Source organism: Rattus rattus, chromosome 15, assembly GCF_011064425.1.
Source record: "Rattus rattus isolate New Zealand chromosome 15, Rrattus_CSIRO_v1, whole genome shotgun sequence".
Taxonomy (NCBI): domain Eukaryota; kingdom Metazoa; phylum Chordata; class Mammalia; order Rodentia; family Muridae; genus Rattus; species Rattus rattus.
Genome location: NC_046168.1, coordinates 61,198,792 through 61,216,291, shown reverse-complemented (window position 1 = coordinate 61,216,291; position 17,500 = coordinate 61,198,792). Strand labels below are relative to the sequence as shown.

At 40.5% G+C, this 17,500-nt stretch overlaps 1 protein-coding gene and 1 pseudogene across 1 annotated transcript in view; both read right to left on the bottom strand.

The window, feature by feature from the left end:
- Rab27b (RAB27B, member RAS oncogene family) overlaps positions 1-17,500 on the bottom strand; it is a 189,570-nt gene that overhangs the window by 66,001 nt on the left and 106,069 nt on the right. The gene's annotated exons all lie outside the window — the stretch shown is intronic.
- LOC116885076 lies at positions 2,672-2,830 on the bottom strand (annotated as a pseudogene).

Below are 17,500 nucleotides of genomic sequence, written 5' to 3'. Positions count from 1 at the left end.
TTCTTCCCCTCATCCCCTCTTACTCTCCTCCTTCACCTCCTGCCAGGTTCTATCCTCACTTTTTATGTTTCTTGTTTTGGATTCCTTCAGACAAATACAATTTGAAACCTATTCCTTCTACCTCCACTTCCTTGGTAATGGGATCATGCATGTGTGATCCCATCCTCAGTTCAAGAATAGGTAGGTAGGTAGATGGATGGACGGATGGACGGATGGATGATGAACAGACAGGTTTAAACAACAAATATGTTAGATTTCTGCTCTCACGCCTTTTGTGATATGAGCCACAGACTTTATGGGCTTAACACTGACACTGGGTCTTAAAAATCCTCTTCACGAGTTCTTCTGGCTTAGATCCCACGCTGTTGAACTTCAAGGTTTTCAGATCGCCCCAATCCTGCGATGAATGACAGGGAAGGTAGGGTTTGCTGGGCAGGCGGAAGGGTGTGGCCCCATCTTCTGCTGATTGCTAGTTCGTATGGAGTCTGCCTAATCACAACTAGAAATCAGCTCCTCCCAGTCGGAGGAAACTGCAGAGCATGACTAACCAGTCCTAAGACTGGACTCCCAGGCCATGCTGGTTGTCCTACCTACTGCCAAGGATGTAACTTCCAGACATATGCATGCTTAGAACTTTAGACAGTAGGGTGATCTGATTGGGAAGGTCAGGAAACTATCCTAGCCATGTTTTCCACCCTGGGCATGGAGTTACAATTGAATCTGGGCCATCCATGAGCTCTGACCTTATGGTAACTTCTAATCTCATTTTGCCTCCCTTTGTTAGAATGTGAAAATGAGGAAACCTAATTTGGAGCTTACTGTAATTTATGTTGGATTCTTTTTTTCCTATGTTAGAGGGAAAATACTGAGGAGAAGGCTTTGTTTCGTGTAGAACATTTGTGTGCAATTTTAATCTCAGGACACTCTGATTTCTGAGAAGTCATAGCGTAAGCGGGCTCCGACATGTTTAACTATGAACATAATTACAAGAAGACATTCTTTAGTCATTTCAATAAACATGACAGTATGGTAAATAGAAGGAAATCATATTTAAAAAGAATTGAGCATATAGGAAAATATGGCTTATTTTTATGTCACTATGCTTGCTAGCTTTACGTCAACTTGATACAAGCTAAAGTCATCTGAGAGGGGGAGACTCAGATAAGAAAATGTCTTCATAGGTCGGGCTATGGGTAAGGCTGTAGAGCATTTTCTTATTAGTGATTGATGGGAGAGCATCCAGCCCTAGGCTGGTGGTCCTGGGTTCTATAAGAAAGCAGACTGAGCAAGGAATGAGGAGCAAGTCAGTAAGCAGCATCCCTCCATGGCCTCTACATCTGCTCCTGCTACTGTGTTCTATCACTGCTTCAGTTCCTCTCATGCCTTTCAGCGATGGACTATGATGTAGACGTGGACGCTAAATGAGCCCTTTCCTCCCTAACTTGCTCTGGCCATGGTGCTTCATTATAGCACTAGTAACCCTACCTAAGACAGTCACTATGACAATACTCTGTACACAAATTAAATACAGTCCTGTATCAGCTTTGTGTGATGATGCATTTGATAGTCACGTATCTGTAACTGCTCATCTGGTCTGTGTTTGTTTTTAGCAAATCTGATTTTTGCTGAGACATGACATGTTGAAAATACACCTTTGGGGAAGGAGTCAAGAAATACATATCAGACTCTTGGGCAAGTTATTTCCCATCAACACGTCTGGAGGAAAGAAGGAAATTCTTTCAATCGTCGTTCCTCCATGAAAATCAGAAAAAGGAGCCTTTGAATCCTCCACGCAGTGTTCTCTCATGATGTGAGGGCACAGTTCAATTAATGTATTAGCAGCTTCCTCTCCTACGGTTTGACATGATAGAAGTAACCACAAAAGGCCTTGACCCTTCTCAGATGCACAATGTTGTGCCATGTCTTATTAACAAGAGTGGGTTTGTAACAGTCAGGAACACAGTGCATACTTGACTATACCCTGCCGTGGTGTTCTTAGTTGTCACCACTGTTTAGAATCAACTTTCTCCAACTAACTGCAGATGTTTTCCTAAAACAGCCAGGCACAGTGGCATGTTCATGCTGTAACCCCAGCACTCAGAAAATGAGGCTTGAGGAAGGCTCCCAAGTTCAAGACCAGCCCAGAATCCATATCGAAGAGTAACACACACACACACACACACACACACACACACACACACACACACCAACACTTTACTTTTATTTTTTTTTAACTTTTTCTTGAGACTACCACTGTCAAGATGAAACTTTCCTTGAAACTTTCATTTTAGAGTTAGAAATAAAAAAGGATATACTTGCTAAACCTATTCTGCTTTTAATAATGATCAATAAGATGTTAATATTTAAAGTATAACTTCATCTAAGCCAATCTCTCTCTCATTTTTGGTATGGACATATATTTACTGAATGTAAAATGTTCAAATAAAAGCTTGTGAAATACTGGAAATTGTTGAATTGGCCCCCAGCCCCATGATTCCGTGACTTGTATGATTTGAGGCAGGTTCTTTACTCTCAACTTGGTCCTAGGGGTACAGAGAGCACTTCTAGCCTCCTAGTGACCACCAATGATCTGGGTAGCACAGCTGGATCAGTCTCTGTACCTCACTCTCAGTAACCCCAGAGAAGCTGTGACTACACCTTCCAGTTAGAGACAGAAAACGTTGACATTCGTGAAGTTTTACTGTATTGCACACAACTAAACTGTAGTCACTATACCAGTTGAAGACCACAAACAGGTTCCCAATTCTTTTAGCAATAATCGCGCCTCGGATAAACCTCATTGGCTACGATACTGCCTCTGCGCAAAGCTCAGGTTCTCAATTCTAACAAACATTTAAACAAAATTTAAAACTTTTTATAGACATTTTGATTCGTCTGGTGAATTAATGCTAATGATATCACAGCAGCCAAACACTTCAATACCTTATCCTTGAAAATTCAACTTTACATTTTTGTCTCATTGGCTAAGATTATAGTCATATCACATCTGCAAGAGACGAGTTATCCTATTTGTACTCTGAGTGACTCATGATGATGTTTTTTTCATCTATATAAAATTTTAAGAGTTGAATTAAGTTTTGATGATTATCTCCATGATGCCAACATTTCTCTTAAGTGGGAAATCATTCTTTAGAGAGGCTGTCCCCATAGTCCAGACTTGCCCGGGACTGCCGATCCTGCCTCCCCTTCCCAAACACTGGGATCATGGCCATACATCACCACTTCTGGTGAACTCTGTTTTAGTAAGTATTAAGGTGTTTAGGGCTTCTTAGTAAAGTTCTCTGTGTGGAATGTCTCATTCCGTGGGGCACTGGACAGGAGCAGGCTGCTACTTTTTGCATTTTTCATGTAAGACTTCCTGTTTTTAATGGTTTAGAGGTCATTCATAAGCATCTGAAGATTGGCTCCTCACTGACTATTTAAAGCTTGTTCAGCACAATTGAGCTCTGAGAATTTACATTCATATGGGCTCAGGACAGACATAGGGTAGCATTCCTGAATGAAAATGGTGTGACTGATGACACTAAAGCTTGACCCTCTGAGTCTCGACTATAGTTTCTTAGCAGTAAATGCTGAATTCCTCTGTCCAGAAAGGGTTTGGTTTGTGGTAAACTTGGCATTTGGCATCTGCTTTTATTTTTATGTTTTCTCTTTTATGGGGGACCATTTTGATATAGAAAGACATTGATTTTTTTTGTAATAGTAACATAGCATAAAAGGTAAGTTGTATAATTACAAGGAATAACAGAGTTGGCTCTTTACAAAACAACAATGACAACAACAACAACAGCAGCAGCAGCAACAACAACAACAACAGCAGCAGCAGCAAAACCAAAGACCCAGTTAGTAGGGAACAGTGATCACTATTAACAGTTATCAGAAAATGAAAGAGATAGCCAGGGGTTGGTGAAGATACCCAGGGCACATATTTTTTTCCTGCTAGTAGGGTTGTAAACAGGTTTGACTGGTTTGACTGCACGACACCCAGAACTTTGCAATAAGCCTACCAGAAGTCATTTAGGGCATCTACCTCTCAACCACAAATTTAAAAGTTCTCCTTGTGCCCATTAAGAATGCAATTAAAAATAATGTATGTTCGCCAAACAGAATTTTACTCATCAGCAGAATGAACTCGGGACTAAACGAATTAGCGGAATTGCATCGGCATAATTCTGAATAACTCAATTGAGCACAATAATATATTCCGTGGGGTTTCATACTTAAGAATGTCAGAGTCGGGCAGATCTAATCCATTACAAATAAAGATAGTGGCCATCCTGCAGGTTCTTAGACTGTGACTGGGGAAGTGTCTCAGGGGGCCCCTAATCGTCTTCCTCATCTTATGCTATTTACATGTGTTTCTTGTGTGCCATTCATCCAGCTTTATCGTTTGCATACACTTCCATATTCTTTGGTCTTCAGTCTTGAATGCAAGGTAACAATAAAATAATATTCAAATGAGACGAGGAAGGAAAAGATGAAGTGGAGGTTGGGCTGGTAGAGAGAATGCCTGCTCTAACAGCCACACTTCACACGTGAGGTGTGATTCATTCACTGAGTCATGGAAAGGCAAGCAAAGGCCTTGCTCAAGAGATACCCGAATCCATTCACAGGACTAGGACCGAAGAGAAATTTCTTCCATGCTCAGGATGGAGCTTTGTGCTTGCCCCAAGTGAGTTATGACTAGAGGAATGTCTTTATAGTAAATACTTATGGGGAGTGCCTGGGGCTGTTTTGTGAATGGCCATCCTCTCTGAGAAATGGTGTTAATAAATAGTGGCATATAATCAAACAAGGAGTTCAATAGGAAGTAAGCTTCTGACCAAAGGGTGCTCAAGAACTTGGTCTTAATCAGGAGAGTAATGTCAGAGTAAAGAATTTACGTGGTTATATTCTGAGGCAAGAAGACTTGAAAATAAGTCACCCCAAGGTTGCTAAGGAAGTGGCCAGGATGTGTTTGTTCTCTGTTAAAGATATGCACATAAGAGACAGTGTAGAGAAGCTGGAGTCTTATGGTGGAATTGAGAAGTCTGATGCAGGTCTCTGTCTTTATAAAACACCCTGTTTCTGATCATGTCTAAACCACTGTCTTATTCTCCACAAAGAGGTTTAAGTTGTCCCCTCAACAAAGTGATGCTATTTCTAAATTTCTGTTGGCATTCGTGTAATCCCTAGCGGGGAAAAATCTGAAGTGGGCATAATCCACACACATTTAACTGAGTAATACTGCCCCTGGGGGCAAGATGTCTTCCTGAAAGTGAAATGTAAAGATGACATGATCTGAAAATCCAGCTTCCCTAGAAAACAAAACAGTATACCACACAAAGAATTAGATAGTAAAGCTGTAATATGGAAACGGAATTGGAGAAAAATGTCTACAAAGGCCTTGTGTGGGATGGGTGATGTGAGGGGGAGGTGAGTAAAGAAAGCTTAGAACTGGAGCTCAGTGTTAAGAGCACGGCCCGCTTCTCCTGACGACCAAACTTGGGTCTCACCCAAGCTCGCTGGCTCACAATCACTGAAGCTCCACCTCTATGATCGTCATCCTTCTTCCAACCTCTGAGGGCAACTGTACACACCTGGTGTGAGTCCACACACACAACACGCACAGACAATAAAATAAACCTTAACTCAGAAAAGCACACATTCAAACTTTATCAACTTCAGGATCTTCCAATACAATCTACTTGAAGGGTGTAGTCATGGGTTTAACAGTGGTTATTCAACTTAAATGTTACCGGAAGTCTACTAAATAGATGCTGGACTTGGTTTTAGGTGCTAATGTTGTGTTTTGATTATTGTTGTGTTAATACCAATCCTATGTTGGGAAGTTGCATTTCACTATATGCTTAGCACGCATTGTCTTTTTCATAACTTTACTGAGGGGATCTGTGTGACTTCACCAATAAGGGAATCCAGTTAGCTCTTGAGAACTTGAGAGCAACTTGAGAACAAATAGGAAGGGACTTCCGGGCTGCAACATCTTGTCTCCTCCCTGAATTCTGCCAATCAAGGAGAACAACGAACGGGACAGGACAGAATCTTCTGTGTTCATTCCTGTCTGGAGGATGCCGAATAAACATCGCTCCAATCAATAGTTTCAATCACCATTGTGTAGCGGCTTGTGTTCTCATGCTAAGTATTTTACCCAAAAATCTGTTGGCAGTGTCCCTCGTGTAGGACTAAAGGAGGCCTGTCGCCAGTTGGTTTTTGACTAGTCAATAAACTTACCCGCAGCTAATGGCTGGGCAGAGAGACAGAGGTGGGACTTTTAGAATTCCCAGGAAGGGACTGAGGAAAGAGGGAGAGGGGATTCTGCCATGATGAAGGAAGGAGTAGGAAAAAGGCCACATCAGAAAGGTACAGGACGGAGAGACGGCCAAAATGAGGTACAGGAGGGAAAGCGGCCCCAGGAGGGCTGCCCAGCAGGGTCCAGGGCAGCAAAGATGAAATACAGATTTGTAAGTATTAACTCAGGAATATCGGAGCGAAGTGTGTGTTAGCCACGTGGAATGAGGGAGTGGCTCAGACATTGAGCTGTTTAAGGCATTAAAATGTAAGGCTGTGTATGTGTGTCTTCTAGGAATCCAGAACATTGGGGACCAGGGAAGTATAGAGCATATTAAGAATTTACCACATCACCATTACTTCATATGTGTGTCGTATGCACTCGTACATGCATGTTCACATAAATATGTACATGGTTACATAAATATGTGCATGCTTACATAGATATGTGTGTGCACACATGTAGAGAGGCTAGAGATCAATGTTGGATGTCTTCCACCTTTTTCAATCCTATCCTTTGAGACAGAGTTTCTCACTAAACCTGGGGACTCACCTGGGATCAGCCTGTGTCTAGCATCACAGTACTGGGGTTACAGCTCCATGCCTCTATGCTTGAGATTTTACAGGGGTATCGCAGAGTCTATTCCAATATTAATTATAACTTTAATTCGAATCACATATTAGGTATCAGACAGCAAAAAGATCTACAAAGGGTTAAAGTGGCCTGAATAAATGAGTTTCCCTGGTAGGATGTTCTTACTTCTTACCGTCTAAGACTAAAGTGGAACAGACACACACACACACATCCCCCCCCCCTCTGAACACCATGCATAAGAAGCACTGATACTTGCATGAGCAGAAATCCCATGGAACCACCACTTTAAGAAATGCTAGTTAAAACCCGCAATGAGCCTTGATACATTGGTCTCTAAACCTCTCCATCCTAATTTAGCCTCTTTTGTCCACAATCATTTGACAAGGAAAATTCTTTACATGTGAAGCGTTTATTTCACATCAACTATAGAAAAACATCAGAAATACATGCACACCAACAACACAAAGATTATTTAATAGCACAATTCATATAAAAGTGAGGATCCCTGATCTCAAGAAGTTTATTCCTATTCTTTGGTTCTTAATCATTGGTTCCACAAACATAATGAAGTCCTTGGTGTGGCTCCAAAAACAAGTTAGGGAAGATTATTTTCTACAGTTTCCCCTTTTACATTAAAGGTTTAATAATGATACATGTAAGACTACATGCCTCAAACACATGCCAATTGACAGTTTTGTTAAATGTTTAAGAAACACACATTCTCAGGGATTAATTTTTGTCAACTGCACTAGGAGCATAATAGACATCAAGCCCACAGTGGCATCTCAAAATTAATTTTATCAACAGTGAAGAGGAGATGCACACAGGATTGGGATCTCTCAAAACATGCCTTCAGGGATGACGGGCGTGTCCAGCCTCCTGACTCTGATACGGCTCCATGATTTTATACCCTGCCAACCTATCACATGATACACTGTAATTATGTGGGGCTTACTACACACCATTCATACTTCAATATCTCTGTCAGCAGAGAAATACAGGCACATATCAGTCTCCTAAACACATGGTCATCTTTTAACTCAACTTGTCTCCCCGCCACGGCATTCTCTGTGAGAGCCGCACGGGAGGCACTGATTCTCCATGTAACTGATGTAAAAACTCCCGCCACCATGGTAAACGTTCAGTAAGGCATTAAAATCAGTCGTTCTCAAGCCTTCACCTTATTTCAATGCTGAAGAGCTGGACAGGTAGAAGGTTACAATTATGATTGTATAATTTATCAATTAGCCAAGATAACATCCTAACCTTTAACAAGATTAACACGACTGAGAACACTAGAAATCATACAAGAATGGGTATGTTCCTCACGTGGCAATTAATTAAAGACCGCTCGTTTTCCAAGAAATTAATCTCAACATGTTAGATAGTTAGTGAAACTTTGCTTGATTTCTACATGAATAATTAATGTATAATCACTTGCATGTACTTAACTGAAGTAGTTCCAACCAGGCTTGCTTCCAATGCTTGTCTTTGACTAATGCGGTAGCTAAACTTTCCTGAAACTGCTCTACAATAAGTCACCCCCAAACTCCAGGATCTACCCTCTTACTCAGCAGACTGTGGTTGAACAATTCTTGGTGGTTGAGGCTGTACTCTTCGCTCTGTGTTCCACGTTCAAGTTACGTTAAAGCCTGTCCCATGTATCTTTTGTTTTTCTGAGGCACAGCTCAACAGCTCTCATCACTGGGGCTTAAGCTATAGGACCAAGAGCTTTTTTTTTTTTTGTACCATTTCTAATGGTGGATTCCAGAAGCGATGGATAAACTGACCAAACAGACAATGTTCCCGAGACTAACACTCAGTAGTGCGTGTTCAGAAGCTCACCTATAGCATGGGCCAAAGCAGATCCTGGGACCTATTGACAACAGTAAAAGGACAGGAAGTGGATGGGAAGGAGCTGAATGCATCCTGAATAATTATATAAACCGTCAGCACATGTGTTCTAGAAGCTGGAACACAGAATACACACACACAAACGAGTTAATAGTGGTAATTCTACAAAGGTGCTTGACGGGTGGGGATTTATCATGTGCTGTAGATGTGTGCTCAGCTTCCTTCCATCAAATAATTATGCTCCCTTCTGAGCACAGGCAGATATTTATTATGATCATGTTCTGTGTTTTTCTGTTGCTTCAACTAATTCGTATTATTTCCACTACATTAGTGGAGTTGGGGTATTTAAATGTGTGCATCATCTTAAACTGGAAGCTTTGTAAGGTTTATGTGTGCTCTAGACCCAGCAGTTACTTTATATCTTGGGTGTTAAAAATTGAATTGATTTTGTTTGGTTAATAAAAAAAATGACATAACCAACCGCCAGCTAATTTTAATCCTATCCATTAGCGTGTATATAATTGAATGCATCTGTATAGGGCATGATGTTATCCATGAGTGGCAGACAATTCTACGTTCTAGCTTTCCTCCTGTATAAATTAAAGTTGGAACCTTCTTGACCTCTCAAGCATGGCTTGATGGAGGGATTAATTGGGCTGAAAATGTGGCACAGTATGAAATACTTTCATGAGAAAAATTCCCATTTCTTGGAAGGTACATTCTCTACTTTAGTGGTTGTTATGGCTGAAATAGAAAAGGTCCCCTCAAAGCTCATGTGGAGGAACAGTTGTGTGTGTGTGTGTGTGCATATATGCTAAGAAGTAGGGACTGGCCATCTTGCCTATGTCTTTCTTTTCTCTTTAGCTCAGCATAGTATCCAAAGGACATCCAGTCTCCTTCTTATACACCAACCAAAACCTCTTCCCTGCTTGTCTAAAATCTAAATTCCAAGAGTGTGGCAGTGGGGTTGTTCTGTGGCTAGCTGCCCAGCAGAAGCCCAAGTGCTAACAGACACCTTGCTAAGTAGCATCTGTTTTCTCCAAAATGTGTAGCCCAGGCTGGCCTTGAACTTGTGATCCTCCTGCCTCTGCCTCCTTCTGCAAATCCTACCTACTGGCGTGCATCACCACAACCGGCTCATCTTGTGGATTAGAACGGAAACTTCTTGGCCTTGTGGCTATTGTTCTATCAAGGCTTAGCTCATTATTTGTATAAAATTAACTCCAGTTTTGGAAGATTAAAAACAGACTGAGGACAAGGAGAAGACCTGAAATACCAAACCAAGAGCCATGTATTCAGATATTAAGAGATAGAGTGTATCCCAAGAAGACAAATTTAGTTTCTAGATTCTTTTTCTCATTTGCTCAGACACGAGGGTTTTACTTCATTTCCAGAATTCACCTGGAGGTGCAAGGACACACAGAGGGCAGACACACCAGACCTCAATGAGTGTTCTAGAACGGTGCGAGACAACAGCACTAAAGCAACGGCCTGGCAGCAGGTACTTGAGCTTCACAGAAGAACCATCACCTTTCCCCACTCAGCATCTGTGGGCTCATGACTCTTCCAGAGTCGGCAGGAGACAGATACAGCAGAGTTAACAAGCAAACTGCTATTGCCAAAGGCTGGGCCCTTGGTGGTATGAGTTCAATTATTGTGGTCACGCCTGTAGTGCCCCAAGTGCCTGGAGAGGTTTTACTCTCAGGGTTGCCCCTTTAGTCACTGTAGAGCCCACATCCCACAGAATGAAAAACTTAGGCTAAGGGTAGATTTTACAATATCTCTTCCATAGGCTCCTACACAACTCATTACATTTTCGCTGCAAAGAAAGGTCCTAAGTACTTTTTTTCTTTAAAAGATATCATTAAAATGCCGCACCTTTACCACTTCCAATTTCAGTGACCGTATATAGCCATTTAGTCACTACCATCAAGATAAAAACCATGTGGATCCCAGTGGAAGGGGAAGCCCTTGATCCTGCCAAGACTGAACCCCCAGTGAACGGGATTGTTGGGGGGAGGGCGGTAATTGGGGGAGGATGGGGAGGGGAAGCCCATATAGAAGGGGAAGGGGGGAGGGGGAAGGGCTAGGGGATGTTGGCGGAAACCGGAAAGGGAAAAAAGGGAATAACATTTCAAAATGTAAATAGAAATACTCAAGTTAATAAAGAAAAAAAAATTAAAAAAAGCTTTACATCAAAAAAAAACCCAAAACAAAACAAAACAAACAAACAAACAAACAAACAAACAAAAAAACCACATGTGGATGTGGATCGATCCACAAGTTCTCGCATGTTCTCCGGCCCCACGCCTGTTCCTATGCTGTCATTTTTGCATTAATACCCAACGAACGGAATCACACAGGTTGTATTTTGCCACTGCCATTCCTTTCAGTAATTTTCTTGTGTACCTATTTTTAAGCCATGTCCTGTCATTTCTTACACTATATATTTTTTCCTTCTTCAACATTAGCTGTGCATCCTCACTTTACTTTTAGAGCTCACGTTTCTTATGTCCTAATTCTTAATGCATTAAGTTCATGTAAAAAGTTTTTTTTCTTCTAAAAATGAGAGCCACCAGTAGCTTTTAGTAGTATTTAGTAGACAAGTTTAGAAATAGGTGCAGTGGAGAATTTTTATTTGCAGAAACAAATGGAACCAGGCCAGAAAAAAATCTGGTTTGGTTCCCAGCACCGTCGCGGTGCTCACAACTCTGTGGCTCCAGGTTCAGAAAAGCCATTGTCCGTTTCTGGCCTCAGCAGACACCCAGCACATACTCGGTAGACACAGATTTGCAGGCAACAAAGGAACAAGCAAAAAAGCCAAATGGGATCAGTTCAAGGGGCTTTGTTTTTTATCTTTAAATAAAAATAAATTTAAAAATTTATTTTAATTTTTTTTAAATTAGCTTCAACAGCCACTGTTAACTCTCTTGTAACTCCCTCGTTCTGTGACAAGAGGGATACAAATGGATTCTTTACCATCAGGGCCCAAATGCATGCAGCCTCACTGCTAAGACATTCTGCATGCCCAAGTCACTGCATGAAAGTGAGAAACACTTCAAGTGACTGAGTATGAGAAAAAAATTAAAAGAGTACACCAGGGCCAGAAGATGATTCAGATCATTTCCATTCACAGAATTCCTTTCATAATAACCTTTGAATCATAAATTTAAGCTTTCAAAATATAAATAAAAAGGAAATTATGGTTTTTTTTTTTTTTTTTTTTTTTTTTCACTTGAGCATCTCATGTCTGCATGAACTTGAAACCCAAGTGAAGATCATAATACTGAAATAAGACTGGTCTTCTAATAATCATTCTGCCGTGCACACCACAAGCCACACACAGGAAGTCTGGGCCTCTCCAAGTGCCCTTATACTAGGAGCACAGAAGTGCTGTATCAGGTTGAGCAGATAATAGAACTAGCGACGGGTTTGCAGTCCTTGACCCACACTGAGCACATTATCTGTGCTGGCTGTGAACGATGTTTCAAACACTGCCACTCTCTAAGAACATAGAGGTGGGCATCAGAACAAAAAAAGTAAAACAGCAGCAAAGTGCTTCCTTCTCGGAAGAAAATGCCACAGCTGACAGGCCAGTCAAGTGGACTGAATGCACTACTCACTTTCCTCACAATGAGCCACGGTGGAACATCAGAATGAGATGCTCATCCCTGGAGTGGCCTGGAAAAATGAACACATGGACCCCAAGCCCCTGCATTTATCGGAGATGAGTTCTACTCTGAGACGCCTGGGCATACTTCAAGTTGCAAGCAATTCTCCCCACACATATATACTTATCTAAAGTCTCTAAAACCAACAATTAAGTAAAGTATCTTGAAAAATATCTACACACACACACACACACACACACACACACACACACACACACACTTTTTCTCTCTCAAATCAACCAAAATATGATTTCCAGTTTTATTTTTCTAAAGCCATTCTGAATTCAGTCAAAATCATTATTCTCTATATATTAAATGAATCTTTTATTTAAAGACATTTGACAGTCTTAGGGGAGGGAAAGAAAAATTCAAGTAGTTTTAAAGTTCGATCATAAACTTTTCTCTTTTTTTGTACATTTAATATTTTCATTTTCATGCATGCATATATTGTATCTTTGAAATAAAATTTAAAGCCAAAATAAAACATTCTGTTTTTAGACTTCTTTGCTATCCCCTTGTATTTTCCCCCTTCATGTTGAGGCAATGTTTTTCAATCTCGGGTTAGTACAGATTTTCCTAAACTGTTGGACAGGGTCTCTTTGCTGTGTGCATTGCATTTATACATAAATGCATCATCAGAATTTATTCCCCGGCCTTTCAACACTCTTGACTATACACACTTCAGAGTTACAGATGAGCTCACAGGGTCTTAAAGTTGCATATGTAGCAGAGGACAGCCTTGTTGGGCACCAATGGTGCCCTTGGTCCTGCCAAGCCTATACCCCCCAGTGTAGGGGAATGTCAGAGGAGCGGGAAAGCGGGGTGGTTGGGAAGGGGGAACACCCTTATAGAACAAGGGGAGGGTAAGGGGATAGGGGGTTTATGGCCGGGAAGCTGGGAAAGGGAATAACATTTGAAATGTAAATAAAAAATTATCCAATAAGAAAAAGAAATTTTTAATTTTTTAAAAACATTAGGCAGAGTGCAAAATCGACAAATATAAAAATATGACACAGTATAAGTTATTTGAAACACTGATTTTTTTTTGTTTCTAGGCTTTTCAATTTAATATTTTTCAGAATAGAAGTTATCTCCGGTCAAGCTTGAAAATGGTAAGGACATCAGTTTTCACAGAGTAGGGTCTGCGTATTTAATCCATGTATTCAAGGTCCCATTATAAAATTTCTAAAGAAATGAAATTAAATATGTCTCTGAAACAATATTATTTCTCAACATGAGATCCAAGTTCTCTGAACCTCACCTCCAATTTAAGAACCTTACCTTTACATATCTAAAAGTATTTGGTGAATGGGGAAATTCACCTCGAGATGTTACTCATGTCTATTAACATATAATAACAATTATCTACTCTTTTTTAATTGAAGAAAATACCTAAGTAAATCCTCACATCCACAATCACATGCACATGCATGTGCACACATCTGTATGTGTGCAGGCACACACACACAGAGACTCTCTCACACACAAGTTTATGTCATCTTCACCTTCAGCAGTGAGTAAGGTAACTAATCCACTACCTCTGAGTTATACACAAGACTTTGTCAGGGTCTGATTAAGTTTCCTTGGTTGGTCTTAAAAGTACTCTGTAGCTGAGACTGGCTTAACTTTCAATCTGCATGCTGTACCTTCCTGAGACTATAAGCATGAAGTATAGAGTCCATGAGACAAGTACTTAAGATCACTAAGTGTGTCAACTTTAAATATAAAGGAATAAATTATTTAAGCACAGAAAAGGCAACTATAAAAGCTCTAATATTAAGCAATCAGCAATACAAACCAAATACAATGTAAAATTTATGACTGGGAGTTACAGATATTTCAACAGTGTTTCTGACTTTCATGGAACTAAATATTGCTGTGAATCCTACCCATGAATTTTCTGTGGTTATCTCTCTGACAGGCGATGCTCCCCTTCCTTGCCTGGGATGCCATCTACAGCAGCATATGAAGGGGGCTTGTGGTGAGTGCCTACCGATCCTAGATGGAGGATTACCTGCTGGATGAAGCTGCAAGGAGGCTCGGCGTGAGCTTGAATGGAAGAGACTCTTGGCACCTTGTTCCTTCAGTTTGTTTGCAGCAAATAACAGTAAAAACTGAACAAAGAACAAAACTATTTGCCTATGACCCTTCAAGCATGCATTTAAAAAAAAAGTCTCCCATATATCCTTCATCCAGAGATCCATTTGCGATTGACCAGGTATTCCAAGGCTCTCTTTGACCATGGTAAGATGCACTTCCCCCCCAGGATAAAGAGTTGCATTTAGTTAATAGGCCTCTATTTTACTTGAACGAACTAATCGCCATTCCTCCCTTGACAGTTTGGGAGACTTCCCTTCATACCCTGTCATTTGTCCCCCAGTTCCACCTTATCTGATCTTTCTTCATGATTGAGTCATTCCCTCCTCACCCTCTACTTTAACTGACATAGGCATCTCCTGGGGAATCTTGTTAAACCATGGCGCTGATTCAATTAGACAGTGGGGGAGATCCGTGTTTCTCCATTTCTAACACGCCCCCAGGCCATCCATGATGCTGAGCTCATTTTTAAATAGCAATAGCCCAGGGGATACCGAATAAGAAGAGGGGGATATAATTAGGACAGATTGCTTGCTTCAGCCATTCGTGTGAATTGTCAACACGACAAAGTCTAAAATCACATGGGACATAAGCCTATTAGCATGTCTATAGGGGGTTCTCTTGATGATATTACTCGAGATGGAAATACCCACCATACAATGGGTAGTGTCTCTTCTTAGGTATGGGATCCTGGACCGTATAGTCATGCAAAAGCAAACTGAGCAGTAGCACACACATATTCATTGCTCACTTCTGATAGAATTTAGTGTGAGCAGTTCCCATGGGTGTGACAATTGCATTGCCATGAGTGATAAACCAGAACCTGTCATGATTGACTATAACCTGCACCCGTGAGATAAATTCAGCCCTTTCTCCCTTAAGTTGCTTTTGGCAGAGCATTTCGTCTAACAACAGGAAAGATATCTAAGACATCTTCCCCTTCGCCATGACTGATACATCAATCCTTCATGACTGTTTAATACATAACTTCCAAAGATCCAAACCTCTTCCAAATTATGGATTTTAGTACCAGAACCGATTTCCTGATTACTGCAGGAAAATGTTCCAAAGATATGAGAAGTCAACATGTATGACTTCTCCAAGAGGCCAACTTCAGAATTAAAGACGTTTTTCAGGCTTCTTGACGAAACAGGTGATGTCAAAATCTTATAGAATGGAAGTGAGGATGTGAGAAGGACCTTGGGTCAGAACCCTACCAATACCCGGGTACTCAGGGTCCTAGGGAACTGAAGTGGAAGTTTGTGGGTATGTCATGTTATAAAGACTCACGTGGTGTTTTGCTGAGGCAAGACCTGTGGGAGGACACGTGATGTTTGGAAAGAGTATAAATAGGACTCAAGGGACAGTGACATCGGGCTTGCACAGCTAGCCTGCACCACTTCCTTGGTCTGACATCTTCATTGCTCTTCACTTTGTTGATAGAAGCCTAGCAGAGAACTTCTGTTGGCTTCCCAACTGGTTCTGGTTGCTCCTTCTGACTTGTGCCAACTCCGCAGAGTCTGCTGGACCGCGCCACCACCACTGATTCGTGTTTGGCATTCTGACACTACTGAACAGGACTGCGAGCCTCCTGATAGAAATTGGAATTGCCCCCAAAAAACTACTTCTAAACAGTTCCACATTCCCTTGTCTTATTTACCATATTTTTTCCCCTACCTCTGGACAGTGGGCTAGAAGAGGGGTCAAGTAAGAGTTGGATTTAAACGCATCACATAATCTCTGGCATCATTCCAATTGCCCAATGAATAGAAGGTCTCAACAAAAAAAGGGCAAAGTGTAAACCAATAAATGCAAAAGGAGAATCGTAGTCAGAAAATGAATAATTGTAATAAACAATTATTGTGACAAGTTGACTTGATAAAGCAATTAAAATGGGGTAATCTTTATTAAGCATGCAGTGTAGGTGAGTAAAGACAGAGGGTTGGGGGTTGTAATACACTCTTAGAAAACAAAGCGTTCTCTATGATCTCAAACGTGTCAAGTTTCAAGTGTATACAGTCTTTCATGGATGAATCTACAACCACTATCTGTAACAGAAGTATCTTGAGAAAGGAGGAATAGATGGACATGGAATACATACGATTTTGTTCAATATAATATAATTTCTAATAGCGTACATTAAGAAAAACCCTAAAGTTCATTCAAGAAAGTTTCAGCAGACTGTACTGTGAGCTACAACAGGTTGTATGGCTGCCCAAGAAAGTGGGGGAATCTATTATTGAAGGAAACTAGGTTATGACATTTTTTCTTGCATATAATAAAAGTACACAAACTAGGAATATAATTCAGTGGCAGAAGGTTGGAATTAGCATGCACAAGAGCTGGGGTTTCCTCCCAACACCACAAAAAAAAAAAGTCTTAATTTCTGCTTCAGTTATTTGTCCAAGTTGGATTTCACTAGAGGGACAGTAGTCATTATACTGAAACACAATACTGTATAATTTATCCTATTTTTATTTCAAGTATGTATTTTTCTTAGAAAAACAAGTAATAAAACTCTTCATAACTATAAAATGTTGCTTCCATGCATAAATCCAATATAATACAATATATATTTAATGATAAGATAGCCACATGTCATACCCAAGGAAACTGTCCTCAGTACTTTATGGAAGTGCATTTTATGATCTGTGAAGTCAATGTACTGGACCTAATGGATCTCTTTAAGAATAAGGAAAATCCTAATTGATTTATTTATGTCTCTATTCATCGGAAGGAGGAAAAATGTCCCATTGTTGTAGAAAAGAAGACATTTTTCTGTCTGTGATGGCAAATTAAATCACAAAATACTATACCACTGAACATTACATTTTCCCAAAGGTCCTACTCACTCAACTGATACCCATCCAAAAAGTGAATGAATCTTTTTTATCTTTAAACAGACTTAGTCACGTGCTGGCAAGATAGCTCGGCTGTAAGCGTTTCATTAGACAACCTTAGTAAAATCTCTAGT